A 5,893-nucleotide genomic window follows, 5' to 3' on the forward strand; every position below is an offset into this window, starting at 1 on the left:
CAACATTCCACAATTCATTCACATTTCTTGGTTTTGCTTCAGAAACAGCTTTTTTGATATCACCCCACAAGTTCTCAATTGGATTAAGGTCTGGAGATTGGGCTGGCCACTCCATAACATTAATTTTGTTGGTTTGGAACCAAGACTTTGCCCGTTTACTAGTGTGTTTTGGGTCATTGTCTTGTTGAAACAACCATTTCAAGGGCATGTCCTCTTCAGCATAGGGCAACATGACCTCTTCAAGTATTTTAACATATGCAAACTGATCCATGATCCCTGGTATGCGATAAATAGACCCAACACCATAGTAGGAGAAACATGCCCATATCATGATGCTTGCACCTCCATGCTTCACTGTCTTCACTGTGTACTGTGGCTTGAATTCAGAGTTTGGGGGTCGTCTCACAAACTGCCTGTGGCCCTTGGACCCAAAAAGAACAATTTTACACTCATCAGTGCACAAAATGTTCCTCCATTTCTCTTTAGGCCAGTTGATGTGTTCTTTGGCAAATTGTAACCTCTTCTGCACATGCCTTTTTTTTAACAGAGGGACTTTGCGGGGGATTCTTGAAAATAGATTAGCTTCACACAGACGTCTTCTAACTGTCACAGTACTTACAGGTAACTCCAGACTGTCTTTGATCATCCTGGAGGTGATCATTGGCTGAGCCTTTGCCATTCTGGTTATTCTTCTATCCATTTTGATGGTTGTCTTTCGTTTTCTTCCACGTCTCTCTGGTTTTGCTCTCCATTTTAAGGCATTGGAGATCATTTTAGCTGAACAGCCTATCATTTTTTGCACCTCTTTATAGGTTTTCCCCTCTCTAATCAACTTTTTAATCAAAGTACGCTGTTCTTCTGAACAATGTCTTGAACGACCCATTTTCCTCAGCTTTCAAATGCATGTTCAACAAGTGTTGGCTTCATCCTTAAATAGGGGCCACCTGATTCACACCTGTTTCTTCACAAAATTGATGACCTCAGTGATTGAATGCCACACTGCTATTTTTTTGAACACACCCCTTTCAACTAATTCAACTAATTGCCCAATTGCACAGCCTTAAGAGCGTGCATATCATGAATGCTGGGTCTCATTTGTTTTCTGAGAATCTACTGAACCTACTGGTAACTTGTTTGCCACGTAGCAATAAAAAAATATACGAAAAACCTTGATTATTCTGGTTAGTCACATTGTACTGCTATTATTTTGAACAATACTGTACATCTGAGGGTGCTGTTAACACCTGTGCTACGTGCAGAGATGATTCTCATGTGCATCAATCATTCATTAAAGATGCAAAACACACACAACAGACTGATGCTACAGCTACTGTTTCTACTGCAGAGTCAGTGATTTAAGAATTAACCTCTTAAGAACCTGTGGCCTAATATGAGCACATTCTATTTTTATGAACTTCTCTGAGACTGTACATACAGTACCACAGTTTTAAATCTGTTTGTTATGTACAGAGCATATTCAGGGCTTTCAGAGATACCAAATGATTGGATGTTTCACCATGACCACTCCCTCTCTTTGGTCTTCAAAAATGTCTGAAATTAATTTAATGACACTATTATGGAAATATAATAACATTAATAGTTTTAATTAACATAATAATAATACCATGTAATTATCATTTAAATCTCTGATTTTTTAATTGTGTGTTATAAATCAACATTTCAGGAAAATATTATAGCATTTCAAATCAGAATGTGAAACAGGACATTGATTTCTCATATGAGGACACCTGGAATAAAAACATGTTTATTAGGCATTTTGGGAGATGCAACAAATTAACAGGGAAATATATTACATTTCAATATTCTATGAAATATGATATATCATTATGAAAATCTTGTCAATTATTACTCCCATTATTACACTTCTTTTTTCATTGCATGTTGCCCCAAAATACCATATATGCTATATATTAATATGCTAATTAGATTTAGTTTATAGATACATTGTATATAATGAGAAACCCCGTTTATGGCCATTTTACACACATTTTGCAGAAAGAAAATGTTTAAATTGAATCATTCCATCATAAAATAGTTGAGAATTATCTATATACAAAGTTTAAAAAAAAAAAAAAAATCTCCTGAAAATTAAAAATGGTTTGATGATTTAAAAAAAAAAAAAATCTTGCATTTGAACAGAGTATTATTATAAAGCAATGATACTCAAGGAAACAAACTACATAATATTAAAATGCATATAGTGTAAATTATAATTATTACGATTGTTTACTTTTATGACTTTATAACAATTGCAGTTTTTGTGAAATTTTTCTAAGAATGATGTCTTTATCAGTTTAATTACAATTGATGTTCTGTAAAAATATTTACCAGAGAGGATGCTGCCTGAAATATTTTCAGAGTTAAGATGAGTTTAACAGTCTTTTTAAACCAGGGGTAAAATAAAGCATAGACCATAGGATTCAGACCTGAGTTAATATACAAGACCCACATCAAAACATTTATGGTTGTGGAAGAAACTGCTGATATGGAACAGATATAGTACGGAATCCAACAAAGTAGATAAACTGTGACAATGATTCCTAATGTCAGCGCAGCTTTGCTCTCTGATTTCCTTCTCACTGAACCTTCATTTAAACATTTACCACTCTTCATCAGGGTGTTTATAACTTTCACTTGCTGATGTACAACATAGAAAATCCTCAAATATAAAGATATGATCAGGATACAAGGAAACATAAAACACAAGATCAGATCAGTGACACTCCAAGCAAAAACAATCATAACTGAGCACTTTCCAAAACACATGTTAGTTTTGTGCAAACTGTTATTAATTACAAAGACAGTGCTGTAAGTTGTGGAGCAAACCCAGCTTAAAGAGATGCTTATTAATGTTTTAGTCATGGTTATTTTCTGTGGGTACTGTAAAGGGTGACAAACAGCCACATAACGATCAACAGCAATTAAAACTAAATTACTAAGAGATGCCGAGAGAAGCATTGAAATAAATATTAAATAGACTCCACAAAAAGTGTCTCCAAAGTACCAACATGTCTCAATTAGATATATGGCCTCACTGGGCATCACAATTCCAATAAGCAGGTCAGCCACACCCAGAGAGAGAATGAGCAGGTTGGTTGGAGTGTGAAGCTTCTTGAAGTGAGAGATGGAGATGATCACCAGCAAATTCAGAAACACAGTCCATGCTGAAAGAATTGAAAAAAACACGTATAAAACATTGTATTCAAGCCTTGAGCGTTTTCCCCTGATACATGAAGAGTTCATGGCAGGAAAGCAGTATTGAATCTCATGATCTTCTGTCTCGTAGGCCATGTGTGAGTCTTCTCCTGTTAGGAGTTTGTTCTGCTCTTCTTAATGTCCTTTCATTTATACAGTGTCTGGATCAGACTGACCAACCCATCTACCACCCACAATGATGCTGAACAATGACATAATTTTCTTCCAGTAGTTTCAACCTTGGCAGTCAAATAGCCAATATTAAGAGGCAAAACTTAAAGACATAAAACTGAATTCCTGTGATTTTACATGATGTATATGTGTTTGATTTATATTATTTTGATCCAACACTTTCAACCTTGATGTGACTTATGTGGTCTCTAGACACCTTATTTAAGACCTATGCCAGTGGTTTTCAACCTGTAGGCTACAGTGTAGACACTGTATTCTTAAATATTAAGATACCCAGGGATGTACAAGAGGCAATGTGTATGTGTGCATTATACTGTAATCTTACATATTAACCCATTTGTGCCCAAATTTTTCTGAACGGTTCCATGCATATAGTCATGTTAATAGTGTCTTATTATTAATAATTATATTCATCCAATTTTCTTTTTTTTTTTGCTCTAATAATTTGCTTTATAATTACAAATATTTTAGTAATATATAGTGAGTTTGTAACACATGCTTCTATTTTTTTAAACTCCAACAAGATGCTCAGAACAAAGTTTGTGCACCGTAAAACACGGAAGTGGTACATAACAATTTAACAGCACTTCCTGGACATTGCAGTGTCCAACTGCTTAATTTTACACAAAGCATTGTGTGCCATCCACCATGACAAACACATGACAGGGTAAAACATTTAGGAGCTGCTAGCTGCTCAGCTCACAGGTTTTCCACTGGATGGCAGCCCATACATACGTAAATGAGACGTTCCCTTTCAGTTGTTCACATTCTACGTTATGTCAGAAAGAGACTGACGCATGTGGTCCCTTACAAAATGCAACGTGGCTGTCTTCCAGTGACCCGTGTGAGTGATAACACCCTGTCGTAAGGCCAGCACGAGTGAGGGCCTATAGCTTACACAGAATACACTGGGTAGCATATTCCAGCTGGACGTATGCTAGCAGGCTGCCTGCTCGTAGAACGACTTACAAAGGCAGGTATCAACCAAAAGGTGGTGATACACATGACCTCTGAGGTACCCAGGCCCGCAGGATAGAAGATTCAATGACAGAGGGAAACACACATGCTACGAAGAGATTTACACACATGGGACTGCCCAAAAAGGGGTATCACAACACATGGAGGCACCTAGTCCCACACAGGGCTGACCGAAAGGGCATGCACACAATTGCTGGACATCAGCAGTGCTGGAAGAACCCAGGGTTCTGAACTGAGGAACTCACCTGAAGGGAATAGCGCACACACCCAGTCCATGGAGTGGAATGGTGCAGCAAGCTTATTGACACCAAGCACGTCCTTACTGGCCCAAATGGGTGAGTAACCAGGAGGACACGAGCTCTACACGGTGATTATAAAATCTTGCAAATATGTTAGGTGTCGCTCAGCCCGCAGTTATACAAATTTCTGTTAGTGAGGCGCCAGCTAGGGATGGGTATCGTTAAGGTTTTAACGGTATTACTACTCTTACTGATACTGTTTAACGGTCCGGTACTTTAACAGTATTCTTATCGGTACTTTGTGTTGTGTTACTTTGTGTTGTGTTAGGCAGTCGAAAACTTTGCATTTCTCTGTCTGCACATAATGCACTTTTGAAAGATGCTTTGACAGATTGCTTGTGTTTCCGCCCTTACATGCAAAAATGTTGTAGTACTTATGACAACCAGCATTGTCTGCATCAACTAGTGAAGTATAACCACACTTTGGAGCATTTTACTGTCTCTGCCATCGTCACTCTTTGTATTAAGTGGGAGTTTTCATACTGTAAGGGGCCGTTCACATATTGAGTCTAAAAACGCGTGGAAAATGCTAGGCACGCCGCTTTCTGATTTTTTTCCCAAAGCCTTCGGGCACTTGCGCTCCTGAGGAGTCTAACGTTGCTAGGCAATCATGACCTACTCTCTCCATGAAGACGTGAAAATTTCAGCAATGGATAAATGGATTCGCAGCACTAAAAAACTGCTTGCAGTAGCTCTGCTACTAAATTAATTTAAAAATCCACATTCAGCTATCAGCTGTTCCTTCATCTTGGCTGAGCTTTCACCGTTGTTAAGGAAGAGGTGAGGAAGCTAAATGACCTGTGGTGCGCTTGCGGCATTCTGAAAAGTTGAGATTTTTTTAACTCGATGCGGTGCGAACGCACCTGAAAAATAAAACGAGCTTGAAGAGAAAGAACGACTTTCCTCAGAAGAATTGGCCAGGGAGGGGCTGTCGCGAGGAGTAAAATCCTCAGATGCTTCTGACTGCACAAAAGGAGATGGCGAGTGAGCTGCGACATGCGACAGGATCATAGATCGCCCTGACAGTTGCAGTGTTGTCTGTATGGACCACAACGTGCTTGTCCTTCAGCAGGGCACTGAAGCGGTGCAGAGCAAGCCATACTGCTAGAAACTCGAGGCAATTGACATGCCACTGAATTCGGGGGCCTGTCCAGGAGCCTGATGCAGCATGCCTGTTGCACATGGCACCCCAGCCCCTGGCAGAAGCA

At 38.8% G+C, this 5,893-nt stretch overlaps 1 pseudogene; it reads right to left on the reverse strand.

The window, feature by feature from the left end:
- Positions 1 to 2,319: 2,319 nt before the first annotated feature.
- On the reverse strand, positions 2,320 to 3,366 carry LOC113054828 (trace amine-associated receptor 13c-like; annotated as a pseudogene).
- Positions 3,367 to 5,893: the final 2,527 nt, after the last annotated feature.

Source organism: Carassius auratus, chromosome 35 (genome assembly GCF_003368295.1).
Source record: "Carassius auratus strain Wakin chromosome 35, ASM336829v1, whole genome shotgun sequence".
In the NCBI taxonomy this organism is placed as follows: domain Eukaryota; kingdom Metazoa; phylum Chordata; class Actinopteri; order Cypriniformes; family Cyprinidae; genus Carassius; species Carassius auratus.